We start from the raw sequence: 16,241 nt of genomic DNA on the forward strand, positions 1-16,241 counted from the left end.
AGCTAATAGACAGACTTTTAATGGGCACTGTAATAGGAAGGAGGAATAGAGTAGGGTAAAACTATAATTGGCAAAGAAGCGATATTGCTCATATCTGAGTAAGGGAGCAGCATTTCTGATGACTTTGTGGTTTGGACTGTGTTCTTAATTTTGTGCTTTGTCAGACATAATTGTGGAGTGGTTTTGTTTTTGTCTTGCTCTATCATAGTAACAGAGTGGATTTGTCTGACATGGTGTTCTGTGATATTTATTACATTTACCAGAATGTCACAGACTAACTGTTAGAGCCAGACTAGCTCAGTTGACAGTACTAGGAGTTCTTTTGGCCAAGGCTAGAGAACTTTATCAGACAGGAATGTATAATATCCAGGTCTTTATCATCCCCACAATTTTGCCAATTAAGAGTTTTTTCAGAAAAGATTGTCCTGTAGTTGGCCTTGGGTTAGTCATTTTTGTCCCTTTTGTTGGAGAAGTCATTCAGTCATTGCATATGAAAGCAACTGTGTAGTAACATTTAAGACCCTGAAAATGATCCACTGGCCAATTATAACTAAGGCAAAAACCAAGAAGAAAATTGGTTGTTAGTTCTTATAAAAATACCTAAAAACAAGAGTCTAAATTACCAAAGACACAGTGAAAATGTCACAATATTCATTTGGATTTTCTCTAGAGATCTGGTTGGTCTTTTTCCTCTCATAGCTATGGTTGTTTTTACTTGATCTGCAATATTTGCATAAGCATACCCGTTTGTGTTTATTGTAATCATGAATTACCCTTTAGCTAACTAATTCAAATTCGAATGATATGCAATTGACTTTGGTAACCTGGCTAATGAGTTTAAGCTATTTTTTGTACTTTCAGAGAAGTTGGGTTTTCATAAATTGTATTGATTTAAAGCATAGAATCCACTGGAAATGTAAGTATTGAATATTTCAATAACTGTGTGCTGATAATTGGTGTCTTAAAGTGGGAAGTTTCTCAGAGTGGAACAGCTGCAAAGTTGGCTGGAGTGTCTCTAAACAGAACAGCCTGACTATTTTAGTCAAGATGCTTCTGATATTTGTTCTCATTCTGGATGGGCTAGATTTTGCTGGTATGGTTAACTGCACAGCTGGGGACTCAGGAAAGAATGAAATACCAGGGATATTTGTTCAAAAATGATTATAAATTTCAGGTTAGTAGCAGAAAAGCATTAAACTAAGAGAGGAATTCTTGTAAGGGTAGGGCCATGTGAGACTACTCAAGATGCATGGCAAAGAAAGGTTGTGATAACTTCAGCAAAAATTTTGTTGGGTCAAGGTCTAATTTTTACAAGACCAAGTTCTGGTTTAATCATATGTGGTAATCATCAGGAGAAACCTATAGAAGGATATTTTGGTGGTCATGAGACTGTACCTTGCAGATCTCCCTCTGGAGTATATAATTGACCAAGGACCCTGGCTGGATGCTAAAGTACTCCGAAAGCCGTCTCCATGTTTGAGAACACACAGTACTCCCACAGCCAGTTATGCTAAGGCAATGCTGATTCTAAGCTGCAAGACACTTTCTCATGGGCAACTTAGCTCCACAGACTCTCCAGTGATCTTGTGGAACTTCCTCTTGACTTCATGGTGGTCTTGGATGCTTTCACCCAACAGTGCTCTTTTCTTTCCTTTACTTGGGATCAGGCTTACATGGGATCTATGGCTTTCCTAGTTTCTCCCTGCTTCCTCATTTATTCCCACAAGCATTTTCCCTAGTAAAATTCTTTGAAGGTACTTCTTAGAGTATCTAAACTGAAACACAAGTGGTACTAGCTGTGGTCTAAGAAAACAAGTGGTAAGAGAAATAATGGGAATGGGCTTACCTATTGCTCAGAGTATCAAAAGATCCATCCTAACAGCTGGAACACAGATATTCTCTTGCATTTGGTGATAGCTCAACTTCTAAATATGCCAAGGGTGGTAACCAGGGACAGTGCCTTTATGAGGCAGAATAATGAGTATACTGGTATAGTCATTTAAAAATATGGACAAAACAATGATTACAAAGACATAAGGATAGCAAAGTTGGGGCTGGCTGGTTACTGATAAGGTGTATCAAATCCCTATAGAAAGATAATGAGAAATTCAGAGCTGCTAAGAAGCAGTCAATGGCTTAGAGTGAGAGTTATAGTGCAGAGGGTAGCTCACAAAGAGACCCTTACCTCCTCAATGAAAGGTCAGATGCAGAAGACCCAATGAGCCAAGTCTCTGAGCCCCAGAAATGTTGAAATGTATACCCAAGGCAAACTGCCATATGAAGGTCAAAGAATTCTGGAATACTAAAACATGGAATGGGAACATCTGGATGAATACCTTTGAAAGTATATATATATTCAAAGGATGAATACCTTTGAAGGAGTCCTTCCCTGAACTCTTAGGGCTTACAGAGTTGGCCTATCCTTCTTTGATAAGAACTAATACTTCTGTTTTACTAAAACATGATGGAGAATCTTCTATTACAACACAGTGGATGCCCCATCTTCTTTCCTGACCATGAGATCAACAACTGCTGTGAAATTATAGCTTTAAAAAGCCAGGTACATGATGGTTCGGATAAACTAAAAGAAAGACTATAAAAGGAAAAACTGCAAGTATTGGCTGGCATGTATTGATGGATCAGAGATGGAAAAGTAACTGGGATTGGATTTTAAGCAGACTTCATCAGGGACCAAAATTTAAGACTGGATAAACAAGAATCCCTTGACTTTCTAAGGACTCAGAATTTAACATCCAACCAACTACACCAGAAGTTGAGGCAAATTTATTGCTAGGATTACTTTTAGAAGCCTAGGATAAGATGAAAACCAAATCTCAGTGAAGTAGAAATTCCTGATTTGCCCTATAAGCTGTTAGAGCAGGCAACAAAGTGGTTGTGGAAAGTGGGTCTGCTGGAGTGGTTCTATTATGCAATTCCTGAAAATCCACCAGAGGTTCAGAAGACACATCATTCCAAGGCTATCAAGAACGTGCTAGCAGAGGAGCACCAGCATCACTAAATTCAGTTATGGCCTTCTTTGTAAACCAGAGATGATGTAGAAGATCTGGTAACAGAGCTGGGATCATTAGCATCCACTGGAGTGATAAAGCACTGAAGAAATAGAGCCCAGATGGCAACACTTGATGGCCAAAAACCAGAAGGTCAAAATTATCAGAATGAGCAGCATGTCAAAGGAACAACGAGATTTGATCCCCTGGGGATTGTGGAGAAACTTAACAAAAGATGGTACTCTTAGTAGCAAAGCACACAGGCAGCCAACAAGATTCTTTTTCTCATCTGTACCCAAAAGAGTGGAAAGCTGAAGGTAGTTTCTTAAAAAAAAAAAAGAAAGAAGAAGAGCAGACCCAAAGAAGAAGGATCCTTCAGGAACACTGTTAAGACAGTAAGTATACAACCATAAACCATAACTATAACTATTCCTGCAGAGTGGTTCCCTAAAGGAGCCTATGTCTACTTGCTCGGGCGATCTTATGCTGGAGAAAGGAAAATATCCCAATATTTAAAGATTATTGGACACAGGCTCAGAATTAACATTGGTTAATGTTAATTAATCACAGGGAACCACAGCATTATGATGACCCCAACTAGACTTGGGGACTCTATAGGTCCAAATAATATATAAAGTTCTGGTTAAAATCTAGCTCACAATTTGCTCACTGCATCTTCTCACCCATTGAGAAATCATTTCCATTGTTCCTATATGCAGAATTGTAATTGTCACATATGATCTCTTGAAGTAACAGGGATTGCAAAATAGGAACCCCTAAAAGTTCCCCACTCTACTTCTGTGATACTAGTCAAGATGGTTAATCAAAAATAGTATCAGATCCCCAGAGATGAGGTGGAGATTACTGATACCCATCAAGACCTTGCTGGTGAAAGTTCTATCAGAAACCCATTTATTTCTCTAGGCCAGATGCTTCAAAAGAGGATGGATCCTAGACAATGACTCAACAAATTAGCAGTGGCAATCAAGTTCCAGTGCCAGACATGGTTTAATAACCAGGACAAATTAATAAAAGCATGAATACATGATATGAATCTATTGATTTGGTGAACACATTCTTTTCTTTTTCGGTTTTCAAAGGATTAGAAATATTTAGCATTTATATAGGGTAGAAAACTATGCTTATTTATAGCTTTGCCTCAAGACTATGTTAACTTTCTTGCCTTCTGTCTTAAAATAGTACAAGGAGATCTGGACTACCTAAACATGCCTAAGAACATTGCACTAATCACCACATACATGGCATCTACTTAACAAAAAAGGAAGAGAAGCAGTTGGTATACTGGTGGCTTTGGTGAGAGCTGTGCTCTCTGGTAATGGGAGATAATCTCCATTAAGATTCAGGGACAGCCATTTCAGTGAAATAGTTAAGGAATCCAGTGGTCAGGTATATATGAGACTAAAAGTAAAAGGCAAATCAATGCCTCTTTTATCCCCTACCATAAAGAAAGAAGCATAAATAAAGGAAATGCAAATTAAAACCACGCTAAGATTCCACCTCACCCCTGTTAGAATAGCCATCATCAGCAACACCACCAACAACAGGTGTTGGCGAGGATGTGGGGAAAAAGGAACCCTCTTACACTGTTGGTGGGAATGTAGACTAGTACAACCACTCTGGAAAAAAATTTGGAGGCTACTTAAAAAGCTGGACATCGATCTACCATTTGATCCAGCAATACCATTCTTGGGGATATACCCAAAAGACTGTTACTCCAGAGGCACCTGCACATCCATGTTTATTGCAGCACTATTCACAATAGCCAAGTTATGGAAACAACCAAGATGCCCCACCACTGATGAATGGATTAAGAAAATGTGTTATCTATACACAATGGAATTTTAAGCAGCCATGAAGAACGAAATGTTATCATTCGCTGGTAAATGGATGGAATTGGAGAACATCATTCTGAGTGAGGTTAGCCTGGCCCAAAAGACCAAAAATCATATGTTCTCCCTCATATGTGGACATTAGATCAAGGGCAAACACAACAAGGGGATTGGACTATGAGCACATGATAAAAGCGAGAGCACACAAGGGAGGGGCGAGGATAGGTAAGACACCTAAAAAGCTAGCTAGCATTTGTTGCCCTTAACGCAGAGAAACTAAAGCAGATACCTTAAAGCAACTGAGGCCAATAGGAAAAGGGGAACAGGTACTAGAGAAAAGGTTAGATCAAAAAGAATTAACCTAGAAGGTAACACTCACACACAGGAAATCAATGTGAGTCAATGCCCTGTATAGCTATCCTTATCTCAACCAGCAAAAACCCTTGTTCCTTCCTATTATTGCTTATACTCTCTCTACAACAAAATTAGAAATAAGGGCAAAATAGTTTCTGCTGGGTATTGGGGGGGGGAGAGGGAGGGGGCGGAGTGGGTGGTAAAGGGGGGGTGGGGGCAGGGGGGAGAAATGAACCAAGCCTTGTATGCACATATGAATAATAAAAGAAAAATGAAAAAAAAAATAAAAAAATAAAATAAAATGGAAACACAGCAAAAAAAAAAAAAAAAAAGAAGGAAAGAAAGAAGCATAGTACCTTGCTGGTCTCTTTGGATTCTGAAAGCAATGAATTCTTCACTGGATAACCTAGAAGGCTGCCAGCTTTGAGTTGGGCCCCAAGCAGAAAATGACACTTTAGCAGCCCTGGAGGTGTCAGTATTAGAAGATGTAACATGACAAGCTCCAGTGAGAGAATTACCACACAGATCCTTCAGATTCTGGAACAGAACCAAGTCATTTGCAGTAGAGAATTACAATCTTTGAGAAATGGCTTTTGACATCATTACTGAGTCCTGGTACAGATGTAATGCACAATGCTAAGCTACCAAATGATGCTGTATCCAGAAAGGCTCATTATGAGTTGGATTCTGTCATATCCACTAAATTACAAATTTAGATGGGTCCAACAGTAGTCCATCTTAAGAGGCAAACGATATTCCTAGACTGAGTCTAAGCAAGCATAGAAGACAGACTAGGCTACAGGAAGCCCAGAATGCTTCCTAACACAGTTGTACCAGTGCTCCTCCCCTGGCTTGCACTCATGGCTGTATGAAGAATCAGATAAGGAAAAAGCCCTGGCTTAGTTGATAGATGGGTTAGCTCAGCACATGAATTCAAATAAAAAAATGGAGATTGAGGAAGAGAAATTCTTCTTGATAGAAGTGCACAGTCCTTCACTTTCTGTGATAGAGGAAGTGAACCAAGATGAGAATATATATTATTTTCTTGAAGTGGTGACAATTACCAGAACGTACTTACAGTCCATGTGGTTCCCAGTTACATCTTCATTTTATAATTTTGTCAGAATTATCCTCTTGGTAGGTAGGTAAAATGGTAATATTTGTATCCAAGCCTTTCCAATTCATATGTTGAAATCCTAACTTCTAACATGGTAGTATTTGAAGCTGAGGGCTCTGGAAACCTTCATGGATGGTATTGTTGTGTTATAGAAGGGACACCCCCAAAAGTTTGCCTTCTTTCTACTTAAGACCACAGTCTGAAACACATAGGAAGGCTCTTACCCTTCCATGCTGACACACTGATCTCAGACTTCTTGACTCAGGATTGTGAGAATGAAATTTCTTTTGGCTATAAGTCTATGGTATTTTTAGAGCAGTATATATTTAATTTGCCATATGGATAAATGGCAATATCTTCTCAATATGAACAGAAAATCATATCCATTCTCATGATGCATGCATGTGTTCCTTTGAATAGCCGTTTCCACTAATTATTGTCCTTAACTCCAGTGACTGAACTTCTTCCTCCAAAACAAGAGAAAACTACAGGATAAAAAACAAAACAGGGGCTTGGGGTGTAACTCAGTGGTGGAGCATGTACTTAATATGTGTGAGGTCTTAAGTTCAACCCCGAGCACCAAAATGAAAATAAAATAGAAAACAAGAGTTTGCTTGGTTCTTTTTTCTCTGTGAGCACTCATTTGTACCACTTTAGCAATTTAGGCTATACATGTGTGTATACACGTATCTTTATATGTATAAAAATATTTTCCTATTTTGTTAATCTATAGTCTTTCAGAAAAGCTAGGGTTAATCACAATTCTGTTTATTGAATGATGTGGTGTATAACTTCTTACTTAGAAATTCTCTTGTCAACCAAAGATTATTGATTAGTTAATTTAAGCATTTGTCTGAGCTTTGTCCAATAGAAACATATGGTATTTAACCCAAAATATTTTCATTTCAGCATGTAATCAATATAAAAATTATTTACATAGTTTATATTTTTCCTTTTATTTTTCTTACACAAACTCTTCAAAATCTTGTGTATGTTTTACATTTACAGCATACCTCAATTTAATCTACTCACACTGGAAGTATTTCATAGAACAGTGGTTATCATATTGCATCATATAAGATATAGACTCATTAAGAATCAGAAAGTTATTATTCTAACTAACACATTAAGTTCTAACTTTGAGCATTTTAACAATTCCATAAAATCATACTTTTAAAGGACATCCATTATAACCATTCTATTTAGTTGAACAAAATTTGATATTATATTTTTTAATTTTTAAATGAGCCATGATGAATGTAATTTAAAAAGCCTATGTAAGAAATTTAATCATGGGTAATTTCATCCTACTCATGTACAAGTCAAGAATTTAAGTGACAGTATAATTATAGAAATATTAAATGTTGAGGACTCCCCAAAACATGTGAAAATACATTATTGCACATGTTTACATTCATATAACCATCATCCATTATTAGCTATAATTTACAAATTCACATATTCCAATTTTATTCCATCATTTCTTCACACATTCAGTATATATTTATTATCATACAGCATACTGTTCCAGATGCTCAGGATACAATGCTGATTAAAGCCAGATTCAGTACCTGCCACACAGAGCCTATAGACTAGAACAGGAGGTGGAGTCATCATACCTGCAGATGTAGACATGTCCCAGTAAGAAGGGTAAAAGAAAGCATCTTTTTTTGTCAGCTTTCCATTGCTATGCCAAAATATCTGAGAAAATCAACTTAAAAGAAGAAAGGCTTACTTTGGCTTTTGGTTTCAGTCCATGGTCACTTGCTTCTGTTACTTTTGGGGCCTTTGGTGATGTAGAATATCACAGTGAGCTGCTCACCTCAAAGGATTATAGAAATTCTATAAATGGCCTAAGCAAGACCTTTGGGCTGCTTAAAGGTAGATTGGAGGTGGCTGAACAGCAAAGAGCAGACAGTGCCACATAAATTTAATCAAAACTAGTTACACATCTTCCACATCCTCACTTTCCTAATTGTAAAAAGATGATAATGGTTCTGATCCTCCAAGATTGCTATAATGATTAAAATTAACACATTAGATGTTTAGCATACCATATGAATTAATGGCAAGTATTCATTCACATTATATCCCTCTGTCTCCCTTGATAGTCTAAACTTCTTATAGCCTGGTTCTGGGGTTGCTACCATTTGTATCTGGAACATGAAGTTTCATTTTTGTTTAACTCAGTAAGAATTTAAGTATACATCAGCATCAGATAAGACCTAGTAAAAATGCAGGTCTTAAGTCCTTACCCTAGGCCTATGGAGTTGGAGTCCTCAGAGGTGGAACCCAGATATTTGCAATTTTAATAACCTCTGCTAGGGATTCACATCAAAATGTGAGAAATCATTCCTTATGGGATGAAGGGATTGGAGGGGGAGGAGGAAGGAACAGGAGGAAAGTCTAGAGAAGGAAGTATTTCAATTAAGTCTAAAATGACTGTGACCAAAAAAATTATCCCAAGTGGGCAATTTCCCCTGCTTTAATAAGCCTGGGATCTAGATGTAAAGTAATATGGAGTTACTGGCTCTATTTATCACTCCTAATAAATGTTCAGCTCCAAAGACCTTAGTAAAGGTTCGCCTTAAAAAGAACAAAATTTTTTTTCTAAACCTCTGAGGGAAAATATTTGTGAATAAACCAGAAATTATCAAAGGAAATAGGGTATCTCATTGAAGTTCGTACTATTGGTTTGAATGATGGCAGGGCAGAAACTGAGCCTGAATGTGAATGTGTGACAAAGGCAGCAGGTGTCTTATTCTTTGGAATCCAGACATTGGTTTTGTTGTTTTATTTTTACCATCTTTTTGAAAGTATTATAGTGTCCAAGATGGTAAGACTGTACTAATCAAAGACAGACACACTCAGAGCAAAGCACATGTAAATGTGTGGTTAACTCGGCTTCCCAAGGGTAATGCAGTGCCTGCTCCAAGGCCTCTGAGATGGGGCTGCCTGTCTGCATAGCCCACATTCGTGAGGGGGGCTGAAAGGACAAGGTTTATTTCTGCATTAACTCTGGGCCATTTGGCTGAGGAAGGCCTACGTTCCACTTTATAGACCTTTGTGAACTCCCAAAATACCAAAAATTATTCTATGACTGTGTTAGTAGGTAGACAAATAGAACAGGCTCAACTCATAATATATTAAAATTATATACGTAATAATATATTTGTTGTATATATATAATGTTCATATTTTTCATCCAACTTGAAAAATAATTAAATATTTCTTGGGTGTCTAAGAGTACTTTAAGTCCTAGTGCTATGTCTACTTTACCTGTTGGATGACTTGCCCCTGATTAGAGAAAAATATCAGACTCAGAAATCACAGTGAGGGTGGACCCAAAGTCCCTCCTGAAAAATCTTTTAGCTCAGGGAGACAAAGAAAAACATTTTTTTGAGAGAAGAATGAAAATAAATGGCAATGAATAGATAAACAAATCCCTGGTGGTAGAGAGTGGGGGAGCTGGAAGTAAGCCCCGATTTGTATGTAGTTTTGCCAATTTCTGTGGTGTAAATGCTCTACAGAAATTTTAAGCTACCAATTTTAAGTACCAATAGTTTTATATCTGTCTTGTTAAATGCTTGCATGAGGCACTGCTGCCAGTCTTCAGGACATTTTGCATTTTCTGAGGAAACCCAGTAAAGATCCTTAAAAACAAAATTAGATTCAGAAGTTAGGACTGTCTGATGCAAGGCAGGGTCACATGGAAGACTCCAACTTTCTCCTAACTATTGCTAATCATAGCCTATAAATTACTCTTTAATTAAAGAACGTTACAAATTCAAGTTGAGATTTCACCTATTCTCCCATTATTATCAATTAATTCTTGACAAAAATGTAAATATATTATCATTTTAATAGGAAAGGTCTTAGATATTAAAACCAAGAACTACTCAAGCCTTATTCTTAGAAGGTGTACAGAGAAAAAAAATTAACTGAGAGAGCTCTGAAGGCAAATTTTCTTAACCCAACTCACACTGAGGACTGCCTGTCCTTGTTTTTGGCCTTGGAAGAGAATCCAGGGTTGAAGGCACTTTTTGTTGACTGTTAGCAACCTTCCTTACAAGTGAGGACTGAGTAACTGTTTGCTGTGTCTGCGTTCTTTTATAGCAATATGTTACCCCATGTAAATAAACCTCCCTTCTCTCAGTGAAAAGCATTTCCAGATGGTCTCTAAAGAATACTAATGATGGAAGAGCCAACAAATAATAACATCCTTGAGGAGAAGAGCTGATTCTTGTTTTGTTTTGTCTTTTATAGAAACCATAGTGTGGTATATAAAAATGGTTTAAAAATAAAAATTATGTCACCCTATTTACTTTGAATTGAATTAGCATAAGAGGTGATCTGGCTCATGGTCTTACCATTGGCAGTGTCATTGCATACATGAATTTGTACATACACATATATAATAAGAGTTTCCTGGGGCTCCTGTAACAAATTATCACAACTTTGTGGCTTAAAAGAACACAAATTTCAGCTGCGATGGTGGCTTACATGGAGGTCGGGAGGATCATGGTTCCAGACCAGCCAGGACAAAAAGTTAGCGAGATCCCATCTCAAATAATAAAAAGCCAGATGTGAAAACTCATGCCTGTCATCACATCTACATGAAGCTGAAATAGGAGGACCGCTAGCCAGGCAAATAACTAAATCCAAAAGGGCTGAGGGCTCAAGGGCAAAGCTGTGTATTCAAGCCCAGTACCCCAAAACAAACAACAGCGAAAACCTACAAATTTATTTTCTTGCTATTCTGAAGGTCAGAAGTCCAAAATCTGTCTCAGGGCTTATTCTTCTTGAGCATCTAGGGGAGAATTTGTTTCCTTCCTGTTTCTATTTCCAGTGGCAGCCTGTACGTCTTAGCTTGTGAACTCTTCCTGACATCACTCCAAGCCTTTGCTTCTGTGCTTCTACCTACTACTTACTCTACTCTTCCGGTCTCCCTTTTTATTGAGACACTTATGACTATACTGGACCCACCCAAATAACCTCACAGAATCTCCCCATCCTGTGATCCTTAACCAAATCACATCTACAATATCACTCTTGCCACATGAAGTAACATTCACAAGGATTAGAAACCAACTATCTTTGTGGGTCCTAATTCATCCTAACACACTCACACACACACACACACACACACACACACACACATTCAGGAAAGCATGTATCAACAAATTTCCTTTAATTTGTCTCTTTTGTGTGTTGAATTTAAGTGTTAAAATTGTTTCAGAAACCCAAATAGCTTTCAAGTCTTGACAATTAAAAGTTAAATATTGTAGGAATTTAACAGATTGCTTCAGCATCTTCTAATAACAATGAAACATTTATCTAGAATCTCTTTAATAAGGGTCTCAGAAGGCTTCATGAATATTATCTTAATTTTATTCTTGCAGTATCCAAATGAGACAGTGGGGTTGTCAGGTATTTTGTGATAACAAATACATTGCATAGTACAAGCTTTCAAAATAAAGGAAGATGACTTATTAAAATGTTCTAAATATCTCTGATTTGCTGATTACTTTTGTTATGGAAGAAAATGAGTAGGTATTAAATGCTTATCTCACAGTTTAATTGCAAAATTGCAAGAACATGGATTAAGTCTGTAACCTGTTATTGACTTCTAATTGAAAAGAAAATATACAATATTTTCATATTTAACTTCAAATTAAATATTGTTTCTGTGTCTATTATTTTTTAAATTCCACTTAAATCATAAAAGACAATGCCACAATAGAGTCTTGGATATAGGTATTGGATTTAAGCTAAATATCAGTTAATATACATTTCAAAACAAATTAAACTTCATTAGTTCACATAAAAATGGAAGTGCACTAAAACTTTGGACTTCTCGGTGATTTGCCCTGTCTGAAGTATGGTAAATCCCTGCAATCAAATGACATTATCTCATTCCTCTTGATGTCTTCCTATCATTCTACCAATGTTCGCAACATTACACCAAGTTTGCTGATAATCAGAATCTAGAGAATTCAAATTGATTTTTTTACATTTTTTTAAAATCTCCCACTTTCCCTTTCATATTTCCATGGTCTCTCCTAAGCAACTCTTAGCTGGTAAATGAGATGTTCTTTCTTTTATTTTTATCCCTATTTTTTGTCTATACATTTGAATGCTACAATCAAAGTTCAATGGCGTGTTCCTCAAAATAGTATCTCCCTCCAGTCCTGGTAACAGGCACACCTTCGACCACGATTATTGGGAGTGGTGAGTGTATGTGTGTGTTGCATATGTATATATACATGCACGTGTGATCTTTCCAGAGAATCTCCCCCAAGATCCTATTGTTTGCTCTAGAAATTATGCAATACCCATTCTAAACTGGGCCATCTTTTCTTTGGTGCATTCCAGAAGGGTCTCTCTCCTACCAGTTCTTATCTGCCAGCCATCATTGCCCAGCCTGCAGCTCAGGTTTCCTCTAACTTCTTTCTTCCTGTTTCTAGCCACTTGGCCAGCTGTGCCAGAGCTCTGTGTGTGGCCTGCTGTCATCACACACTGCACCTGTCCCAATTAGCAAGCCTGAGATGCCGCCAACGCAGCACTTGCTGCTGACTGCTGCATCCTGTGACCTCATAGCTGGCCAGGCAGTAGCTCAATGGTATGTGGTGTCTAGACACCATTTGTTGGAACTGCCTGGTGGGTGAAAGCTGTAGCATTGGAGGTTTCTCACAGCTGTGTTCAAAGGTTGGAAAACACTCATGAGAGACTTGACAGCTGGAGCCAGGTCATCCTTCTCTACCCCCAGTGCTCATCTGGGAGCCTGATGCATAGTTGGTATTTATAAGTATTTGTTGGAGCAGTTTTGAGTATCCACTCTTACCACAAAATCTAGGATAGTGTTGAGATCAAGAGCATGGCTGCTGGAGGCAGAAATGCTCCGAGTTCAAATCCTGCCTCTGCTACACTCCAGCTGTGTGACATCAGGCAAGATTCACAATGACCCAGTGCCTTGGTTTCCTATGCTGTTAAATGGGTTCATTAGTATTTTCATCTTACAAGACGATGATTATTAGAAGAGTTTATACTTGAAAAGGTCTTAAAATGTCACACATGGTTAAGTCTCCAAAAATGCTGTATTTTTTTAAATTCTCAATCTGTTTCATCTGAAATCTCCCAGTCAATCCACTCAAAACTGATGTTCCTACATGATGTTAAACACCCATTTAAAAATATTATACATATGTGAATTTAGCTAAAATATTGCTTTCTTTTCCTATGCTGAAGATGTTAACCTGACCACAGGACTGTCTTTTTTGGAGCCAGAAAGTCAGACACCAGCAGCCCTGGGTCCTCCTTGCAGAGAATGAGGGGAAGGGATGAGGAAGCCCCTATCTTTCTCCCAAGTCGTGTACTTCCAAGGAAAATACAACAAGACACACAAATATTTACAAACCTCACTTCTCTCCCCTCAAACTAAGGAAGTCTATTGTGAACCATGTCATTGTCAGATGCTATTTTATTGAAGGTAGAAAACAATAAGTAGGAAACAGGAAGAGACATCATTTGGAAGGCAATGAACATTCTCTAAAATGTATTGTGCCTCTGAAATGCACATAATAAGCTTGTGGAAGTGATGTGAGGCATGAGGGCAATCTTTCCTGAGAAAGGAGTGACAGAGAACACATCCACAGGGACAGTCCTGCTGGAAGAACTCTGGTAGGCTGTGATGGCCTTGGCTCTGGGAAAGTGGGTGAGACTGGAACTTTCTCATTGCCCATAGCCAGCACAGAGAGCTTTCCCTAGGTGTTGTTGGTCCCCTTCTCCCTGCATTTGTCATGAGAAGTGGGACAGAGTGCAGGCTTTTGGGAGTATGAATCAATTAGTTACCTTCCAGTCCCCTTACCCACCTACACACACACACACACACACACACACAATTTTATTCATTTCTGGACTGTATGCATAGATGTAAGTTGTATATTATTAATTTATTGTATATAATTATAGGAAAGGTTTCTGAACAAAAGGCAAAGCCTTCAGGCTACTAACTTGTCCATTTTAACCATATTTTACCTGACGGTATCTGGTGTCACTTGCTGAGTCTGGAACACCCCAAGACATGGCTTCTACAACCTCATATCATGTCATCTTAGTGTGTATACATAAGCATTATGGGTAATTTCACCAACCTCCAACAACGGACTTTTCTAATCTGCAAGGACGAAAGGAGAATTTTCCTAGTAGTATGATTTAATTATGAGTTGAGGGTGAACTTCCTCATTCGTCCACTAGGTGGGGCATTTAATCTTCTGTTACTAAATCAAGTAATATTTTTATGCTAGCATTTTTACTTTTGGGGGAAGGAATCTAAAGCTGAAATATAAGAGAATATTATTTATTTAAAATCTTAATTTTAAATAAAACCCAGTACTTGAGTATAACTTTCTAAAACATGAGCTGCGTTTAAAAAAAAGACCTTAATGGCCAAACTGAAAGCAATTCTAGACTGTTTAATGCCCCAATTGACAGATTTATATAAGCCTACATTTTGAAATGGACAGATCCATAAAATTTAGCACTTGTAAATAAAATAAGAAACTTGGATTTGACTCATAAGAAAGGCTCTCGTGTATCTTCTTAGATCTCAGTTTTCACAATTATATCCACTCAAACAGATTTTCATTATTTCATGTGTTTAGAGACTATATGTAAGTGTGAGGTCTTATGTTTAATACAAATCAGAAAACCCCTTCAATACCAGAGACTTTTGCCTGAGTTGAAGTTGATTACACGATACAAATTATAATGTATCTTGAATATACTCAAGGCAGCACAGCAACTGACCTATTCTCTTGCCATGAAAAGAAATGATAAGTTTAAGTAAGATATGCTAGCTTCTTCCACAAAACTGACAGCAGGCTTTGATAATGTCGTCAGTACTAAATTACATGAAGGATCTTAGCACCCTTCAAACACAGTCCATAGATTCCAAGCACACAGGCATAATGGGTTACAGAAGCCACATTTTGTGAGATGGAGAGAATCATATTGGGTGCCTCCAGGGGAAATGCAACATCAAGAACATCCTAGAAACAGCAACAGTCACCCTAATAAGAATTTTAGAGAAAGGTTCAATTGCATGTTCAGGGTGGGGGAAGGTGGTAGAGTAACACTGCTGTCTTAGTTGGGAAGGGAATGAGGACATCATGAAGACCTCAAAACACAGGTCCTACTTCCTCAACAAGTCATCCGGGTGTCTTTGCCTCCACCTTCTCTTTCTTCAGGGCTATAATTCTCTAGGAATTATGAACCCCGTCTAGAGCTGAACATTGTTCAGACCCCAAATGGCATCACTTCTGCTTGATGTGCAAGCTGCAGCCGGAGGAGTAGGCAGATGACAGAGAGCTCACTGGACATCTCACGCAGGGACAGAGGAATGCCTGCTCCTCTGCAGCCTGCGGCATCGGCAGGCTGTTTTGTAGTGCCACCTAGTGCTAGCAACTGTTACTGCAGCTCCTTGATGGTACAGCTTTGCCTGCTCACCACACCAGCCTCTCTTTAATTTCCCCTAAACCTTGGGTCAGAGAAAATGGATGACTCGGCTTTCTGGGCAATAAAAGGAACCATAGGCTACTAACAGGAAGGTGAGACAGAGTTTGGGGGAGAAGGAGAAAGACGCACTGTTAGTTTTTCAGGGCTAATCCTCCACAAAGGTTCATTAAAACAGCCCTCTCTATTACCAATGCCACCCTCTCTCCATTATCATCACATCAGAGAGGGAGGGTGAGTCTTTCACCCACTGGACTTCTGTGACATTAAAATCCGATGATGATTGTACCACTCTCCTTAAGTCACTTGACAACCATGACAAGAGCTGAAAGTCACACTGGCCAGGCGATTCTGTCAGCTGTCTCAGTGGCTCCATTGGAGGGATTCTATTCTCAACCC

At 38.3% G+C, this 16,241-nt stretch overlaps 1 long non-coding RNA gene across 5 annotated transcripts in view; it reads right to left on the reverse strand.

Annotated features, from left to right (window-relative positions):
* LOC109701394 (uncharacterized) overlaps positions 1 to 16,241 on the reverse strand; it is a 186,970-nt gene that overhangs the window by 53,366 nt on the left and 117,363 nt on the right. For 3 of the 5 annotated variants that reach the window (XR_012447896.1, XR_012447894.1, XR_012447891.1), the window contains one exon: positions 7,187 to 16,240. The exons of the other annotated variants lie outside the window; for them this stretch is intronic. This is a non-coding gene — a long non-coding RNA (uncharacterized lncRNA). Of the gene's footprint in view, positions 1 to 7,186; position 16,241 lie in introns of those variants that run through there. 5 annotated transcript variants of the gene reach the window in all.

This window comes from Castor canadensis, chromosome 5, assembly GCF_047511655.1.
Source record: "Castor canadensis chromosome 5, mCasCan1.hap1v2, whole genome shotgun sequence".
Taxonomy (NCBI): Eukaryota; Metazoa; Chordata; class Mammalia; order Rodentia; family Castoridae; genus Castor; species Castor canadensis.